Source organism: Cebus imitator, unplaced genomic scaffold (assembly GCF_001604975.1).
Source record: "Cebus imitator isolate Cc_AM_T3 unplaced genomic scaffold, Cebus_imitator-1.0 Scaffold203, whole genome shotgun sequence".
NCBI classification, from domain to species: Eukaryota; Metazoa; Chordata; class Mammalia; order Primates; family Cebidae; genus Cebus; species Cebus imitator.
The window spans coordinates 2064918-2085030 of record NW_016107518.1 but is presented as its reverse complement, the minus strand read 5'-3'; the positions used below and the strand labels follow the sequence as shown (position 1 = coordinate 2085030).

Genomic DNA, 20113 nt, shown 5'->3' with positions numbered 1-20113 from the left:
CACCCAGATATAAACTGAGCTCTGAGCTGTATTTAGTCTTAGTCACAGTCCCAGTGTGGGACTCCCTCCCCTGCCTACCCCGCCCCTACCCTTGGAAACAAGTGAGTGGGAGCCTTTCTCATCTCTGGGGGGTGGATCAAGACCCCCCTGCCCGGAGCGAGGGGGAAGAATGCTGTGCTTGGGGAAGGATTCTGGGGTGCGCCCTTTCCAAGCCTTCCTGCTTCCTCAATGGATCATGAATCTCAGTCCCCCCTCCTGGGAAGGGCTGCTTCCAGACAGCTGAGAGAGGAGCTGGGTAGATGGGGTCATTATAGCCCTCAAGGGTGCACTCAAGCCAGTGAGGACCACCCACGGAATCAGGGAGCATTCCTGAACCCCATTTACCCTCTATTTGGATAGAAAGTAAAGGTGATGATCATCTTTTGATTCTATTCTCATCTTGCCCAAATCCCCACTTTCTAGAGTCAAGGAGGCCAACCCCTTTATGGGTATAGATTTTCATACAACCTACTTCCGTCAGCTATGAGCTCATACGGCTTAGGCTGGTCCCTGCTTGGTTCCCAGCACCCATTGACCTCCTGATCTCTGGTAGGGATAAGAGCGTGCTTCGTTTTTCTATTGCTGCTGTAATAAATGACCACACGTTCAGCAGCTGAAAATGACATCTGCTTCTTAGCTTACAGTTTTGGCAGGGCAGAAGTCCAATATGGGTCTCCCTGAATCAAAATTGAGGTGTCTGCAGGCTGCATTCCTTGCTGGAGGCTCGAGGAAGAATCCATTTTTTTGCTCATTCAAGTTGTTGGCAGAATCCAGCTCCCTGCAGCTGTAGGACTGAGGATTCTTTGTTAGCTGCCATCTAAGGGTCACATTCAGTTTCTAGAGGTTTCCAGCCTCTCTTCATTGGTGGTCCCCTTCCTTCATCTTCCAAGCCAGCAATAGCGGGTAGAGTCCTCTCACAGTTTACATTTCTTCTGCCTTTTCTTTGGTTGCATCTCTCTGAGTTAAGCAGGGAAAGGCTCATAGCCACCTGGGTGGCCCCAGTCTAATAACCTGAGCCCTTAAAATCTGGGAGCCTTTCTCTGCTGAAACTTTCATACCTGACTTTGTAGGTGTGACTAAGGTCACGCATCTTTGTGTCTCAAGATTGGTAACCTTAATCGCACCTGCAAAGTCCTTTTGCCATGAAACATAACATACCATAGGTTCTGGGGATTGGAGTATAGGCATCTTTGGAGGCCAGTATTTGGCCTGCCATAGAGTGTGATCCAAGAGCTTCATCTCTACACCCTCTTACCCCATCCCTCACAGATTCTGGTCCTAACTTACAGTACCTGTGAGTGTCACCTTATTTGAAAAGAAGGGCCTTTGCAGATGTAATTGACTTAAGGATTCTTTGAAATGAGATCATCCTGGATGAACTGGATGGGCCCCAAATCCAATGACAAGTGTCCTAGTAAGAAAAGGAGAAGGCAAAGACAGTGGAAGCCAGCCTGGGGAAGACCACATGAAGGAGGAGACAGAGGCTGGGGTGACGCAGACACAAGTCACAGATCACTGAGGATTGCCAACAGCAACCAGAGGCTAGAAGAGAAGCAGGAAATGCTTTCCCCCTCAGGCTCCAGACGGCACTGTGCAGAGCATTTTCAGCTCTGCTGACATCTTGATTTTTAGTTTTCTGGCCTCCAGAACTGTGAGAAAATAAATTTCTGTTGTTTTAAGCCACTCAGTTCATGACAAATTGTTATGGCAGCCACAGGTAACTAAAACATACCCTCAGTGCTCAGCCTGGATCCAGCATGGCTCTGTGACCAGCAACTTGCAAGATTAGAATCCCAAGAAGGGCTCTCCCGAGCATGGGATGGCAGGTCTTCCCTTCGGCTGTTCAGCGCAGAGGAAGCCATGGCTACAATAAACAGAAAGGGGTCTCCGTGAACAGGTAACTGGTTGGCTGCCCAAAGCGGACAACGTTTTCAGGATTGAGAAATGGCAGTCTCCTTGATGTTTTAGAAATTTTTTCCCTGGGGGATCTGGCTTCATTTCCTGCTTGGATTTGAAGTCTGCAAGTATGTTTATAAAGTCAAGCATTTCCCTGGTGGCTCCCAGGTTCGTTTCAGCAGGGAGAGGGTAGTGGGGTGTCATTGGCGAGCTTTTCTGCTAAGAACTAAAGCAAAATTTCTCCTGTTCATGAACCTTCTTGCCCAAAGCAAATTTAGGGAGGCTCTCATGATGCATCTTTAAAAAACAACTTCTTAGAAACATAAGATTTGTTTAATCCTTTTAATTAACCAGGCATATAGTTCTTTGGGCAGGTTTGTGGTGGGGAGAATAATGGCTCCCCAAAGACATCTCTATCCTCATCCCTGTCCTAGAGTGTTAGGTCACATGGTAGAGGAGAATTAATGCTGCAGATGGAATTAAATTTGCTAATCAGCTGACCTTAAAACAAGATTATCATGGATTATCCAGGTGGGCTGGATGAAATCTCATGGGTTTTTGTAAGACAGGAAGGGAGGTGATATGAGAAGGACACTTCAACCAGCCATGGTTGGTTTTGAAGATGGCAGGGCGCATGAGCCAAGGATGCAGGCAGTCTCTAGAGGCTGGAAAAGGCAAAAAAAATGGGTTTATACCCAAAGCCTGCAGAAAGAAAAGCAGCCCAGCCAGTGCTTTGACTTTAGCCCAGTGAAGCCCATTTCAGACCTCTGACCTCAGAACTGTAAGATGACACATTCCTGTTGTTTTAAGCCTCTGAGTTTGTGGTAATAAGATAGGAAACTAACGTAGGTGAGAAGCGGGAGATAGAAGCGGGGATTGGTGGTACGAATTCCTTTTGGTGTTTCCAATGAGGGAACAGTTCCTAATGGGGACTGTTGATGAAATGCCGGCCTGAGCTACCATCAGTTGCAGAAGGAGACTGGTGACAACAATCTCCGGAACACAGTTCTACTGCCAAGAAAACTGGTAGGACCCCCTCCCTTCCTTCCCTGAAGTGGGACTGCCTCAGACTTTCTGACTGTAGCAAAACCCCATGGGGTTCCAGGGAATGGCCACATCCTGACTTGTGGCTGTGGAGTACAAGGACGCATGGGAGTCTCCTCTCACTGCCAGGACAGCTGGCTCTGCAGGAGGGCGCGCCTGTGCCAGCCACGCTGACCTAATGAAACCTTCAGCCCCTACATGGTGTCTGGTTCCTCCTGCAAAGGATCTTTGAGGCTTCCCTGTGTCTGCTTCTGTCTCTTCTGGTTCTTGCATGCTCTCCCAGGCCTTGTGAGAGCACCTGTCACAACGGGGCCACGTGCTTGCTTTGGGATGATTTGGAGAAGTAGTTGAACCTGCAGATATTCCAGGCATGCCCTCGTGCGTCACTTTTCCCAATAGCTTTTGTATTCATCTTCTCAAATGTCTCTCGGAGCACCGGCTCCCAGCCTCCTGGCTTGGAATTCATGAGAACGGTGCTGCTGGAATCTGAGCTTGTCAGCGATGGCTCTGCCTGCCTAGCCCCGGCGGCAGAAACAGGAGAAGAGCTTGTGGAGGCTGGGCAGGGCCCGGCAGAGTCAGGATGGCTTTGGGGGTCACTGCAACCGGACTTGCGCCAGCACCTTTCCAGTGCCGTAGGTAACCCAAGGCTCCCTGCAGCCTGTTCCAGAATCTCCCCAGTGATCTGGTTAACTGCGTGGGATCCAAATTCCTGTTCCACCTCTCACCAGCTCTGTGACCTGTGTCAATTGCTTATCTTTTCTGGGCTTCATGTTCCTTCCCTTGTGTGAAATGATCAAATAGTAGGCAGACAATAATCATTAGCTATAATAACAATGATTATTTCTATTATTGCCAATTGGATCCTTCACCTTCCAGAGTCACGAATCTCAAAGTTCTCTCCAGCGATATTTTCCAAACATTCTAGATCCTCCTTTTCATAGTGCCCCATGTCTATCTCCAACAGTTTTATTGAGGTGTAAACACCTAGTGAATTGCATCTTAATATGCACGGTGTGCTATGTTTTGATGTATGTATACACTCTGGAAACCATCACTACAATCAAGATAATGAAAATACCCATCATGCCCCCAAATTCTGTTTTGTAATCTTTTCTTCCCACTTCTCCCTGCCTGGGCTTCTTGCCACCAGTCCTCAGACAACTACTGATTTATTTTCTATCAGTATAGTTTGTATTTTGCAGAATTTTATGTAAATGGAATCACAGAATATGCGCTTTGTTATTGGATATTTTTTTTCCTTTTTTCTTTTGAGAGAGAGTCTTGTTCTGTCTCATAGGCTAAAGGGCAGTGATGCAATCACAGCTCATTGCAGCCTCAGCCTCCTGGGCTCAAACAATCCTCCCACCTCAGCCTCATGAGTAACTGGGATTACAGGCACACACCAGCATGCTTGGCTAATTTCTAAATGTTTTGTAGAGATGAGTTCTCCCTATGTTGCCCAAGCTGGTCTTGAACTCCTGGGCTCAAGCAATCCTCCCACCTCAGCCTCTGAAAGTATTGAGATTACAGGTATGTATCAATGGTTCATTCCTTTTTATTTCTGAGAATTAGTCTACTGCATGGATATATCAGAATTTATGTATGCATTCACCTGTTGATGGACATTTGGGTTGTTTCCAGTTTTTGGCTAGTTTGAATAAAGCTGCTATGGACATTCATGTACAAGTCTTTTTATGAACACATGCTTTCATTTTCTTGGATAAACATATAGGAGTGGTACAGACAGGTTACATGGTAGGTGTAAGTTTAATGTTTTAAGAAACTGCCAGACTGTTTTCCAAAGTGGTTGCATGATTTACATTTCCACCAGCAGTGTATGAGACTTACAATGATGGCTTCACTTCATTGCTGATGCTTGGTACGATCAGTCTGTTTGATTTTAGACATTCCAATGGGATGTAGGGGTTTTAATTTGAATTTCTCTGACGATTAATGATGTTGAGCATGTTTTCTTGTGCTGTCCATATATATCTTCTTTGGTGAGGTGTCTCTTTAAAACCTATCTTAAAAATTGTGTTGTATGTCTTCTTATTACTGAATTTTTAGAGTTCTTTATATATTATGTTTATAAGTCCTTATCAGATAATTTTCTTTGAAAATATTGTCTCTAAATCTGTGGCTTGTCTTTTCACTCTCCAAACAATGTCTATCAATCAAGGAACAGAAGTTCTTAATTTTGATGATGTCCAATTTATCAGTTTTATCTTTTTATGGATTGTACTTTTTGTTGCCTTTAAGAAATCTTTGCCTAAATCAACTTTACAAAGATTTTTCTCCTGGATTTTATTCTAAAAGTTTTATAGTTTTGAGTTTAGATTTAGCTTTATGATCCATTTTGAGTTTGTTCTTTCAGATAGTGTGAGGTGAGGATTGGAGGGGATTTTTTTCCCTATGAATATTTAATAGGCCAAATTTGGGCATCATTTGTTTAAAAGGTTATCAATATTCAAATATGAGCATGATTTGCTTAAAAGGCTATCATTTTTACACTTAGTTGCCTTTGCATCTTTCTTTAAAATCTATTGGCATATTTCAGGACTCTACTTTGTTCCATTGATTTATTTGTATGTTTTAATACCAGTACCATACCTTCTTGAATACCATAACTTTAGAACTCTTCAAATCAGTAGTGAGGCAAGAGAATAGGGTCTGGAGGCAGGGAACCTTAGGCCAATTCTTGCTGACTTCCTAGAACTGAATTAAAAGAAAAACCCCACCTGTCCACATCCAAGTAACAAAAGGATCAGAGGCTATTCCCTTTGCAACCCCTTCACTTTTCTGCACTGCAGATGAAAAATGAAAGTACCTCTGATTGCTCCCTTCCTGCAACCATTCAGACTGGTCACAGGTCATGTCTTCATGTGTAATTTTGTAATTTCACTTCAGTCTCTGATTGGTCACCTTCCACAACCAATCAGACTGGTTGCAGGCCACTACTTTATTTACATAGGGTGTAAACCAAGTAACCAATGAGAAACCTCTACAGGGTATTTAAATCCCAGAAAATTCTGTAACCAGAACTCTTGATGTGCATGCTTGAGCATGCTCCCACTCTGTGGAGTGTATTTTTTTCAATAAATTTGTGCTCTTCTTTCCTTGCTTTGTTTGTGCATTTTGTTCAATTCTTTGTTCAAAATGCCAAGAACTTGGACACCCTCCACCAGTAACAGTAGCGTAAATCCTCCAACTCTGTTCTTCCTTTTCAAGGTTGTTTTAGCTATTCTATGTCCTTTTTTTTTTGACTTACATGAATTTTAAAATAAGCATGCCAATTTCTACAAACTGTCCTGGGCTTGTGATTGAGATTATGTTGAATCTATGAATCCATTTAAGGAGAATTGATGTCAATATTAAATTATATGTCTTTATTTAGGTTATCTTTAATTTCTTTCATGGGAGTTTTATAATTTTCAGTTTACAGTCTTTGCATACCTTTTTTTAAAAATCAGATTTGCTCCTAAGCATTTTATTAATATATTTGTTGATGCTGTTAGCAATGGTATAGGTTTTTATGTTTAAATTTTGGATTCTTCATTTCTGGCATAAACAGATTGACTTTTCTTTATTTTGTCCTGCACGTTGTTAAGTTTGTTTATTTGATAACTTTTGAGGATCACATAAGGCCTTTTTATAAGGTGATAATGTTGTGTATAAACAGAGTTTTATCTCTTTCTTTTTAATCTGCATGCCTTTTATTTCTTTTTATTGTCTTATTTCACTGGCTAGCATCTCCACTACAATGGTGGACATAAGTTATGAGAGTAGCTATCCTAGGTTTTTCTGATTTTAGGAGAAAAGCATCCAGTCTTTCACCACTAAGTATGATGTGCTTAGGTTTTTGTTGATATTTTGTAAACTTGTATTCCTTATTAGGTTAAGAAACTTCTAATCTGTTTTCTGGACGAGTTCTTTCCTTTAAAAAAAATCAGGAATGGATGTAAGATTCTGCCAAATGTTTTTTTCTACATCCATAGAGATGACCATATTTTAGTAAAAAAAAAAAATTTTTTTTTGAGACAGAGTCTCACTTTGTTGTCCAGGCTGAAATGCAGTGGTGCAATCATGGCTCACTGCAGCCTTGACCTCCTGGGCTCAAGCAATTCTCCCACCTCAGCCTCCTGAGTTGCTGAGACCACAGGCACATGCCATCATGCCCAGCTAATTTTTTTTTTTTTTTTTTTTTAAGATAGGGCCTCCCTATATTTCCCAGGCTGGTCTCAAACTCCAGGCCCAAGTGAGTCTCCCACTTCAGCCTCTCAAAGTGCTGGGATTACAGATGCAAGCCACTGTACCCCGCTTATTCAGTAATTTTTAATGTTCAACCAATATTACATTACCGGAATAAACCCCGCCTCGTTGTGATATATTATTGTTTTTGTCTGTTTGGGCTGCTATAAAAAAATACTACGGATTAGGTATCTTATAAACAACAGAAGTTTATCCTCACAGTTTCAGTATCTTGTGAGGGTCCACTTCCTGGTTCATATGGGGTCTTCTTGCTGTATCCTCACATGGAAGAAGGGTGGAGGGCTCTATCCTCATGACCTAATAACCTCCCAAAGACCCCACCTCTTAATGCTATCATTTCAGTAATTATGACTTCAACATATAAATTTTGGACAGATACAAACATTAAGAACATAACTATGTTCCTTTTAATATATTGCTGGATTCAATTCCCAGTACTTTTGTTTTTAATTGATGTTTGCTAGAGATATAGATGGATAGTTATCTGTTTTCACCTCTGTTCTTCTAATATCTGTCTGACAGGTATCAGTGTAATAATGCCTTCATCAATGAATAAATTGGGAAGTATTCCCTCATCTTTAGTACCCCAAAAGAGTTTGTGTAGAATTGGAATTACTTTTTTAAAGATTTGATACAATTAACCAGTAAAGCCATCTAGACTTGGAATTTGTTTTGTGCATGTGGGAATGTTTTTTAACTACAAATTAAGTTTCTTTAATACATACAGGATTATGTAGATTAATATTCTCTTATCCTTTTTTAGAATCTCTGCTGTATCTCTTTCCTCCCTAATATTGGTAATTTGCGTCTTGTTTTTTTTTTTTTTCTGGCTATAGAATTATCAATTTTATTGATCTTTTTGATAAATATCAACATTTTGCTTTCATTTTTCTCCATTGTTTTTCCGTTATCAATTTGATTTCTGTTTACCTTGGGCTTACCTTGCTTTTTTTTCCCCTTAGTTTCTTAAAGTGGAGGCTTAGGTCAATGACTTGAGATCTTTCTTTCTAATATAGACAACTAATGTTATAAATTTCCCTCTAAGTATTGCTTTAATTGTATCCCACAAATTGTCATACGTTGTGTTTTTATTTTTATTCAGTTTAAACTTTCTAATTCCCTTTGATTTTTTTCTTTGGCTTATGGGCTATTTAGAAGTTTATCATTTAGTTTCCAAATATTTGGAGATTTTCTAGGGATATTTGTTATTGATTTCCAATCTTATTTTACTGTGGTGTGAGAATATATTTTGTATGAATTGACATTTTTTTTTGAGACGAAGTCTCACTGTTGCCCAGGCTGGAGTGCAGTGGTGTGATCTGGGCTCACTGCAACCTCTGCCTCTCAGATTCAAACTTTTCTCCTGCCTTAGCCTCCCTAGTAACTGGGACCACAGGTGGCACCACCATGCCTGGCTAATTTTTGTATTTTGAGTAGAGACAGGGATTCACCATGTTGGCCAGGTTGGTCTAGAGCTCCTGACCTCAAGTGATCCACTTGCCTCGGCCTCCCAAAGTGCTGGGATTACAGGTATAAGCCACTAGGTCTGGCCAAATTGACTCCTTTCAAAGTTACTGAGAGTTGCGGCCAGGCGGGGTGGCTCACAACTGTAATCCCAGCACTTTGGGAGGCCGAGGTGGGTGGATCACAAGGTCAAGAGATCAAAGTTACTGAGAGTTGTTTTATAGCACAGAATATAGTCCATCTTCATAAATATTCTCTGTGCACTTAAGGAGAATGTACATGCTGCTGTTGTTATGTAGAATGTTCTATAAATGTCAATTAAGTTGTCAGTTGATTGTGCTTTTCATGTTTTCTGTGTTCTACAGATTATCTTTCTACTCATTCTATCAATTATTTAGACAGAAATGTTGAAATCTCCAACTATAATTGTGAATTTATCCAATTCTATCAATTTTTGCTTCATGTACTTTGAAGTTGTTATTAAGTGCATAAATGTTTAGAATTTTGCTATTTCTTGATTAATTGACCCCTTTATCAATATAAAATGACATTACTTATCCCTGCAAATATTTGTTGTTCTGAAATTGACTTCATCTGATATTATCATAGTCACCCCAGTTTCCTTTAGTGTTAGTATGTTTGGTGGGCTGAAAAATGTCCCTCCAAAATTCATGTTTATCTGGAATCTCAGAATGTAACCTTTTTTGGAAATACGGTCTTTGCAGGTATAATTAAGGTAAGGATGGAGATGTGATCATACTGAATTTAGTGGGCCCTAAATCTAATAAGAGTGTCCTTATAAGCGACAGAAAAGGCCATCAGAGAAGCAGGGAGAAGGCCATGGAACAATGAGGGAGATATTGAAGTTGTGCTGCCTCTAGCCGAGGAATGCCAGAGCCACCAGAAACGGGAAGAGGCAAGGAATAATTCTTCTTAGAGCCTTTACAGGAATTACGGCCTTGTCAATATCTTGATTTCAGGCTTGTGCCCTCCAGAACTGTGAGATAACCGATTTATGTTCTTTTCAGGCACTAAGTTTGTGGTAATTTGTTATATAAGCCCTAGGAATCTAATACGACATGGTGAATCTCTTACCATTGGTATTATGATTCTGTCTCTGGAGAGGCAGAATCCAAAGAGAGAGAGACAGGGGCAGGGGTAGGGGGAGGGATCAGGGAGAGGGAGAGAGAGAGAGAAGTGGGGAAGAGGAGAGGAGAGGAGAAGAGATAGAGAAGACTTGGCTCATGTGATTATAGATGTTGAGAAGTCCCACGACAGACTCTCTACAAGCTGGGAACCAGGGATGCTGTTAGCTCAGCATAAGTCCAGAGGCCTGAGGACCAGGGGAACCAATAGTGTAACTGAGTTCAAGGCTTAACGCTCAAGAACCCAGGGGGCTGCTAGTGAGTCCTGGGGCCCAATGGTTGGAGAGTTTGGAGTTCTGATATCCAAGAGCCAGTAAAGAAGGGTGTTAGCCCCAGAAGAGAGAGAGAGAAAGTGAACTCACATTTACCTTTCCTCTGCTTTTTGATTCTATCTTGGCCTCAGACAATGGGATGGTGTGGGCTCACAATGGGTGAGGATGGGTCTTCTTTACCCAGTCCATGGATTCCAATGGCAGTCTCTTCTGGAAACACCCTCACAGGCACACCCAGAAGTCATGCTTCACCAGCTATACCTTACTCCAGTCAAGTTGATACCTGAAATTCACCGTCACATCATCCCTTTCCTTTTAATCTATTTGTGTCTTTATATTTAAAATGAGTTTCTTGTTGGCAGCCTATATTTGTAGCTTGCTTTATTTATCCAATCTGATAGTTTTTGGCTTTTTCTGGGACTCTTGGACCATATACATTTAATGTGATTTTTAAACTATAGTTGAATTTGATAGAGTTTTAAGTTCTAATGACTCATTTTTTCTTTTGAATTGATTCTGTATTTTTAATTATTTCTTTTTATGTCCTTGGTAGAGTTATTAGCTCTTCTTTTCTTAAGGCTGCTTCTAGGTATATAGTATACATTTTTAACAATCACATTCTACCTGCAAGTGATACACTATTTCATGTAAGTATAAGAAACTTATAACAATATACTTCCATTTTCCCTTCCCAAATACCTTGCTATAATTTTTGCTATAAAGAGTCAGCCAGCTGGGCAAGGTGGCTCATGCCTATAATCGCAGTACTTTGGGAGGCTGAGGCAGGTGGATCTCCTGAGGTCAGGAGTTTGAGACCAGACTAATTAACATGGCAAAACTCCGTCTCTGCTAAAAATATAAAAATTAGCTGGCCATGGTGGCGGGCACCTGGAATCCCAGCTACTCTTGAGGCTGAGGTGGGAGAATTGCTTGAACCCAGGAGGTGGAGGTTGCAGTGAGCCAAGATCGCACCGTTACACTCCAGCCTGAGGGACAAGAGTGAAATTCCATCTAAAAAAAAAAAATTAACAGAGTCATCCATGCTTTAAAGAGATCGAACAAGAAAAATGATCTATTTAGACACATAGTTATATCCTTTCCAGTGCTCTGTATTCCTTTGGGTGGGGCCACATTTGTATCTGGTATCATTTTCCTTCTGTCTGAAGCACTTGCTTTAATGTTCCTGTCGTCTGCTTGTGATAAATTTGCTCAGCGTTTGTATAATTTTAAAAATCTTCATTTCATCTTCACTTTTGAAATATATTTTTGCTGGGTATAAAAGTCTAGGCTGACTTTTTTACTATTAGTATTTTTAAAATATGGTTTCACTCTTACAGCTCACATTGTTTCTGATTAGTCTCCTGCCACGCTTATCTTTGTTCTTCTATACATAGGGATATTTTACTTTAGATACTTTAAAGATTTCTTCTTTCTCATAGGTTTTAAGCAACTGCTTATAATATGTGGTGTAGTTTTCTTCATGTTTCTTGTGTTTGGAGTTTGTTAAGCTTCTTGAATATGTTATTATATAGTTTTCATCAAGTTTGGAAAATTTCCAGCCATTATTGTTTTCTACTTTTTTTTTTCTGTCTTCTCTTCCTTTGGGAGCTTCAATTGCCTGGGTATTGATTGGGCTTCTTGAAGATGTCCCACAGCTCACTAATGCTCTATTTGTTTCTCAGTTTTTTTTCCTCTCAGTATCTTATTTTAGATAGTTTATATTGTTATATCTTCATGTTCAGTATTCTTTTCTCTGTGGTAGGTATTTAATTTTATCCAGTTTATGTTTCATCTCATACATTGTAGATTTTCATCTCTAGACATTGTTTATTGTTTTAGTTTTTTTTTTTCTTATCTGCTACATTTCTACTAAACATGATCAATCTTTCTTTTCCTTTGGCTTCCAGAACACCTGGAATACAGTTATAATAACTTTTATTTCCCCCATCTATTAATTCTATCTCTATGTCATTTCTGCATCAGTTTCAATGGACTGATTTTCTTCTTCTTATGCATCTTATTGTCCAGATTTTCATACCTAATTTTTTGTTAGACATCAGACATTGTAAATCTTACTTGTTGGGTACTGAATATATATATATATATATTATTCTTATAAGATCCTTGAGATTTATTATGGGATGAAGTTAAGTTACTTGGAAACAGTTTGATTTTTTAGGTTTTGATTTTAAGCTTTGTTAGACTGAGCCAGAAAAACAATTTATTCTGGGACTAATTTTGCCCCACAAATTAGGTAAAATTCTTTTGGGTCTCTTACCCAATGCCTCATAAATCTTGAGGTTTTCCAATCTGACTGTTAAAAGCAAGAACCATTTGCAGCCTTGTGTGAGCTCCAAGAATTTCCCCCCAAACCTTATTCTTCCCCTGGTCGTGGGTTGTTTTCTCACTTATGTGTACTGATGAGAAGTAGCTGAAGACTCAAAGAGGACTCTCTATAGATTGCTGGAGCTTTCTGCCTGGGTATCCTTCTATTTTTTATTTTCTGGCTTGTGAATTCTGTTTGTCTTGGCACTGCACCTCCATCTCCTCAGCTTAAGGGGACTTCTGGGTTCTGCAGACAGGTGGGGAAATTGTGGGACTCATATAATTTATTTCCCATCTCCTAAGGATCACTGTTCTTCCCTTCCTCGTATCCAGTATCTGTTTCAGATATTTTGTCTGGAATTTCCTTAGTTATTTCAAGTCAGAAGGTAGCTGGCAACAGTAGCTGTGCCCTTGCCTCCCTCTGTATCCATTCTCCCACATCCTCCTATACCCTCAAACCCTGGTATTGCCAAGAAATGTCATTTATTTAGAACCTTTCTTTACTTCAGCAGGAGGTAATGTTGGCGGCGATTGGGTACCTGTCCCTGGAGTCATACATATTGGAATTCAGATCTCAGCTCTGCCAGTTCCCATGTAGCCTTGGCCAAATTACTTCATCAACTTGAGCCTCAGTTTCCTCATTTGAAAAAGAGGAAATGATACCTAGCCATAGGGCTGGAGTGAGGGTTAAATGAGGTAATGCATAAGAAGTAAGTAGCACTATATAATGGCCTCCGTAATATAATTCAATGAGTACAAGCAGGATGTATTGTTAAAATTGCCTCAAATTTCTCCATTGTCTGCTCCTGCCTCTGTTCCTGGGGACAATCCCACCATTCCTCTTGAACCCCTGGAAAGGGGTATATGGCCAGCCCTAAATTTCTTGCACCAACAGAGGGGAGCAGTCATGTGGAGAACTTCCAATAACACATGCAGCACATTATGGACATTTGGCCGCATGAAGCATTATAATGATCTTTTCTTTGCGGCAGATTGACTTTACTAATTAGGTTGGGTTTGAGCCAATGTTAAATACAGTTTGCATGTACAGAACGCAAACCAACTGGCAGCAACAGGGAACTCAGAAACATTTCAGGTAACAGGACAAGCCAGCTATGATTAAAACTCTGCTTCAGATAATCCTTTCTCTCTCCCTTGGCCTCCATTTTTATGAGCTCGGTAAATATTGAAGATATTAACCCTTCGTCATATTTGCTGCAAATGCATTTTCCCCAAGGGTTGTTCAATTCTGTTTTGAAATTCAAATCTGTCTCAAACAGAATTTTAAAATTTGTGTGTAGTTAGACTATGGATCTTCCCTTTTCTAATTTCTTCTACTGCTTTCAGGCCTAGGAAAATCCCATCCAGTGACTGAATAAACATCCTCCTTTATTTTCTGTTTTCGACGTTTTATTTCTTATTCAAACTAGAATTTATTTTGATTTTAATATGTGGTGTAAGGTGCAAAGGTGTGGGTATTTGAGATAATTTATGCCAGCTGCTGCAATGGGCAAACCCTGAAGTCTAATGCCTTAACACAACAAAGCCTTAGGTTTCACTCACATCAAGCCCAGTGATGTTTGGATGGCATTCCTTGTTTGGTCCCCTTCCAGGCAGTGACTCAGGGACCCAGGCTACTTCCACCTGCAGCTCTACCATGTTGTCTTTTGTTTCTGGTTGGGGGGATCCCATAGAATATTTGGTAAGCACTATCTCTGTCTCAAGACTTAATTGGATTTTTCAAATAACTAATCAATAATTACATGACCCAGAGCCATTTACTGATCACATATTAAGTTGTTATATATGTACGGTTGTCTGCTTATCTTGTTCCATCAGGCACTGTACCACTTATTTTCTTTCAAAGTAGCTTTATATATGTCTTCACAACCTGTGGGGTGAGCTCTTCTCTTACTATTTTTCTTTATCAAAATTTTTTGGCTATTACATAATAGATCGTATTACATATTACCTGTGATCTCTTAGCATATGAGCTCAGTTATCACCTCAGAGACTGCACTTACTTCCTCCCTGACCAGAAGCTCAGCTAACATCTCAGGTAGAGGATGTCCAAACCCATGTCTCCATCTTCTACCCCTTTTCCAAACACTATACCCATATTTCCAGGCACCTGATATGTAGTTGGAAGTATCTGGAAATTTGGCCAGCTCTGGTGGGAGCTAGAGTATGCAGCAGCCAGTGGCTATTTTTTTTTTTTTTTAATCAGTTGTAGAGGTGAATCAGGAGAAGGAAAAGAGCTGATGCTTCAAAATATTTCCCCATCTCCATTGAAGAGCTCGAGAAATAACAAGGAGTGATAATTCCGGGATCCCCTTGCTCAGGAGGGCCTACCACATTTGAGAAACCTTAAGCAAGTCATTTCTACCCTTCATGAGTCTGCACTTTCCTCACTGTGGCTGGGTTGAGGGGGCAGGTAGAGAAAAAGCACAATAAGTGGCTGGCAGTACTAGCTCAGAGCAATGGTTCAGAGGTCGGTCCCAGATGCCGGCAGAGGTCTTTAAGATCTAGGTACCCTTGCACAATCTGCAATGAAGGACAGATGTCACCAAAACAAAAATAATAGTAACTCCTCCCAGTTTTTGAGCACCTACTATGGGCTGGTCATCTTTGAACATTAACTCGTTAGACTCTCATGTCTACCCTGCAAGCTAAGCAATGTTACCTCTACTCTACAGATGAGGAAGCTTAGATTCGGAAATGTCAAGTCTTTTACCAAAAGCCACAAAGCTAATGAGGAGGAAAACTGGAATTTAAACCTGGGTCAGTTGACTCCAAAGCCTGTGTCCCATCTACTCAGCTATGATGTAGCTGCCATCTTTCCAAATATTAGGGAGATCTGGAATGTTTAAAAGCTCGTGAACATAATTAAAACTGGTCTTGAGCATTTGTTGCAGTTGTGTGGAAAGGGTGATGGTCCGTGTTAACTGTGGAGTGGATGGAGAATTTACAATACTCTCCCTGGATCATGCTGAAGAGGAGTAATGTGGAAGGTTAACTAGGAATCGATTGTCCAGAACAGCCAAAATGAGTTTCCGGGCACTAGACAATTACTTATTTTGCTCTTTGCCTCAACAGATAGACTGGCTTTTAAGGAAGAAAACCATCTTCTGTAACATACAGCAGAATGAAACTGTTTAAGAAATTGGGATAGGCGGATTGGCTCATGCCTATAATCTCACTCTGGGAGGCCAAGGTGGGTAGACTGCTTCAGCCCAGAAGTTCGAGACCAGGCTGGGCAACATGGTGAAACTCCATCTCTACAAAAATTAGCCAGGTGTGGTAGTGGCATGGCTTGAGGCTGGGAGGCTGGGAGGCTGAGGCTGTAGTGAGCATGGTTGAGGCTGGGAGGTTGAGGCTGCAGTGAGCCATAATTGCACAATTGCACTCTAGCTAGCCTGAGTGACAAAGTAAAACCATATCTCCAAAAAAAAAAAAAAAAGAAAAATTCTTAAACGGAACCTGGGCTAGAAGAAACCCAAAATGTGAAGCAGGGGTAAGACCAGTTGGTCTCCTAAAGGCCAAATAAGAAGCAAAAAGGTTTTGTATGTATCAAAAGAAATATCTGTGTTCTGAGGAGACCCTTCTTTTATGGCATTCAAGCCTTGGAGTATTAGGCCTTTAAATGCAGAAAAGCAGTTGTCCTAATTAGGCATCCCATGATTCTGATCAGTTTGAATTAGGAAGCAGAAAGAAGCTTGATTGATAGAGGATATTATTGCAAGAGAAATGTTTGGGAGACACTGTGGAGTGAATCCAGGCCTGGCCACGTTCCCTCTGGTGCCCTCTGGCATCAACCTATGTTACTCACATAGTTAAGGAGCATCTCAGACAAAGGAAACATTCTACCATGATTGGGATTTGCTGAGCACAAGACTATTTCCACAGTGTTTCAGGCACAAAGAACAATTATGTATTTTGCTAGAGTGCCTGTTGCCTTAATGATTACATCCATGTGTATTTTAGGAGAACTTCTGTCTTCTGCTTCTTATTCATTTACACTTTACACTTCAAAAGATTGTTTTGTAAGAGCTACTCAATGCACAAGAAGTCTCATGAGTTTTTCTTCTAAATGAGCCAGCAACTTTCCAAGAATCAGGAAGCTGAAAGTTGCCAAGAATAAATAAATGAACTCCAGAAGGTTCAAGTTTGGTTTAAAAACTCTGTAAGGTTTAAAGTAGGGTCTATATCTGGCTTAACTCCATGTCCTCATCTAAGACATAAACCACAGGAGGGAATACTATTCCTGGCAGTAACTTTTTCCCAAGCATTCCACCTAATAGTCATTTCCAATCATGATTAATTAGAAAATCTCAGCAAAATAGTCCTAATGCAATGCTATATGCATAAATAGAGGTATGGTGGAATAGCTCTTAAGTTAGGCAGCCTCTGCCTTGGTTCTGCCACACAATTTGCTAGACAAGGTAAAGCGTGTCCCTCTGTGCCTCAGTTTCTTCATCTGTGAAATGGAGAAACAACACTACATGGTGTCTAAAATTCTGTGATAACAATTCCAAATGAAGCCTTGTCTAGTCCATGGAAGCAAGGAGTCTGGGGTTTCAGTATTATTGATCAAGATTGGAATTAGTCGGTTGCGTTCACGTCCAACTATGAAGATTAAAAAAAAAAAGAGTAAGCTGGTGACAGACATGTCAAAAGGAAATATGTGTGATGGAGAGAAAGTAAGGAGGTATAATAGATATTGTTGATGTCCCCCCTAGCCACTCTTTACCGAGCTGCTGCAGGTGCTGGCTGGTAATTGCACACACCTGTACCCTTCCCTGGAGGCTGGAGGTGTGGGAGGTTACAAGTCCTTCCTTACTCTACTCTGGAGGCATGGTTGCCAATAGCTGATACATGGGGGGTCTATCAGCCCAGCCGTCTTGCCTCTGTGGCCAGGATGACCTTGATGGTGCACTTTGTGCTCCAGGGCTCCCCAGGGGATCAAGCTGAGGCCAGATTTCCCCTGACATCCTCACTGAGCTCCTTCCCCTACTCCTCTCACTCTCCTATGGGTTTCTCCTGAGAGCACTCCCTCAAAACATCACTTGCCTAAGAATCTCCATCTCTGACTCTGACTCACCTCCATCTCTGACTCTGCTTCAAGGGACCTGACCCATAACGAGGGGAGGAAGAAAATGAGCCAAGCCAGTAGCCCATTTGTGTTATGAGCACCCTCCTGGGCTCACGTGTCCTGAGCCCAGCACAGACCAGGTAATGATGGAGACTACAGGTTTGCAGGACATGACAGAGCCATGCACACAGAGCTCTGTGGTCAGGGTGGGAATTTCATGCCTCCATTCATTCAGCAGCCATTCACTGAGAATAAGCACTGTGATGTATCTGGGCCTGCAAGCAGCTTGGCTCAGTCAATTCGGTTGATGCTGTAACTTGACCGAGCTGGGCCTTGCAGCTGCTGAGGCCTCAGGAGCAGGCTGAAAAAAGGAGGGGACAGGCATTGTAGCAGGACTTGGACAGCATACATTTTCCCCAGGGGATGTCTGAATACAAGACTAGGGAATTTGAGAAGAAGGAATGATGACATTCATCTGGAAGGGCAGAGAAGACTTCCTGAAGGAGATGGCATTTCTTCTGGGCCTCATGGATGTGCCTGACTTAAAAATGTGGAACCAGGTTGGGGAGAGCATTCTAGGTGGAAAAAGAGTCTCATCTAAATGAACGTGCTCTTCTCTCCAACATTTTCCTGTTGTCTTTTCAACTGCCTCAAGGCAGGACTGTGATCTTCCCCTACCTTTGTAATGGTGGGCCTTAGAGCCTGAGGACCTTGCCCAGGGAGGGCCCCACCCTGTACACGGGTACGGGGAAGGGACACTGACATCATGAAGCTTCCATAAGAAGTCAGAGGGTTGGGAGGCCAAGGCGGGCAGATCATCTGAGGTCGGGAGTTCGTGACCAGCCTGACCAACATGGAAAACCCCCATCTCTACCAAAAATACAAAATTAGCAGGGTGTGGTGGTATATGCCTGTAATCCCAGCCTGGGTGACAAGAGTGAAACTCTGTCTCAAAAAACACAAAAACAACTCAGGGGGACTAGGGTCAGAGAGCTCCCAGATAGCTTGACAATTGGAGGTTCCTGGAGGGTGTCCCAGGGAGGGCATGGAAGCTCTGTGCCCCCTCCCCTATACCTAACCCTACACATCTCTTCCTTTGTAATATCCTTTATAACAAATCAGCAAATGTGAGTGCTGCCCTGAGCTCCGTGAGCTGCTCCAGCAAATTAATTGAACCTCAAGAGGGGAGCATGGAAACCCCAACTTGAAGCCGGGCGATCAGAAGTTCCAGAGACCTAGACTTGTGACTGGTATCTGGGGGTATGGGGGGGCAGTCTTGGGCACTGAGCCCCCAGCCTGTGGGATCTGACACAGTCTCCAGGTGGATAGCATCAGAATTAAATTGGAGGACACCCAGCCAGGGTCCACTGCTTGGTGTGTGAGGGGGAAATTTTTGGTCACAGAAGACTTCTGTGTGAGTGATTGTTGCTGTGGTGGTATGACAGCAGAGAAAGACACGGTGTGAGGAGAGTGTTCCCTACACAGATACCAAAGTAAAATTTCAACTTTGGATATGATTCACGGGTTTGAGACTCCATATGGGAATTGAAACTAAGATCCCCTGGGACCTGGAGCCCCAGGATCTGTTTTCCTCTTGGCGGAAGCTGTACGTCCCGTGAGCTCTCTCAAGCACTTCCCTAGATGCACACTGTCTCTTATCACCCCATGTGATGGGATAGATGACAGTAGGGGACTCACTGGGGAGGGCTCCAGATCTCAGGCCTCATGGGGAAACCAGGGTGAAGTTAAGTGACAGGGAGAGATTGTGAAAGCTCCCAGAAGATAAGCCCCGCTCCTCAAGGGCAGGAGAGAAAACCACAGGCCTGAAAGTCAGGGAGTTCTCAGGGGAGACAGAGAGCTAAGATGAGACGGCAGCTGGTGGGAGGCATGAGCAGATGGTGTGCCTCGCTGCCAGAGACAGCACCGCGATCGAGACAAAGACACGTCCTGGAGAGAGGAGGATGCCTCGCTGGCCCTTCTGCAGGAGTCCTTGGCCGAGCTGGGAAGACAGCCTTCTGGCAGGAAGTGGGATTAAAAAAAAAAAGGGATACTGGCTCTCTCTAGTTTTCATTCTTGGTGGAGTCAGGAAGCAAAGAGAGGGATGGAGAGTGTCAAGAATTGTGATTGCTCTGTGTCAAGGTCAAGAAGGGTGCCTGTTGCACCAGAGCCCCTCAGGTTGTCTTGCAGGAGAGGTGGGAGTGAAGGGAATCAACGACCAGGGCCATCCCGAGCTGGGAAGGCGAGAGGACGAGGGAGATTAAGGCCAGTGGGCTGAATGGTTAGGAGGCTTATGTCAGCATGTCTTTCAACATGTGGAGTTACGCCCTCGGGACTTATGCTATTCTGATGACGATATTACAGAATTTTTATATAGCAGATCTTTTTCTTTATGATTTCTCTTCCCAAGTTTAGAAAACCACTCCCTTCAAGAGGTTTGATTCGTATTTGATTTTATGTTCTCCTAATTTGCTAAAATTTGTAAAATTAATTATCTAAAATCACTGGAATTGATTTTGGTGCATTGAGTGAGGTGAGAATCTCATTTTAAAAATAATCTGTAACTCTCT

General features: G+C 42.0%; 1 long non-coding RNA gene across 1 annotated transcript; it reads left to right on the top strand.

Moving 5' to 3' along the window:
* The first annotated feature begins 341 nt into the window (after positions 1–341).
* Positions 342–18393, top strand: LOC119474024. The gene is made up of 3 exons (XR_005203315.1): positions 342–408; positions 17580–17686; positions 17967–18393. It is a non-coding gene; the product is annotated as an uncharacterized LOC119474024 (long non-coding RNA).
* Positions 18394–20113: the final 1720 nt, after the last annotated feature.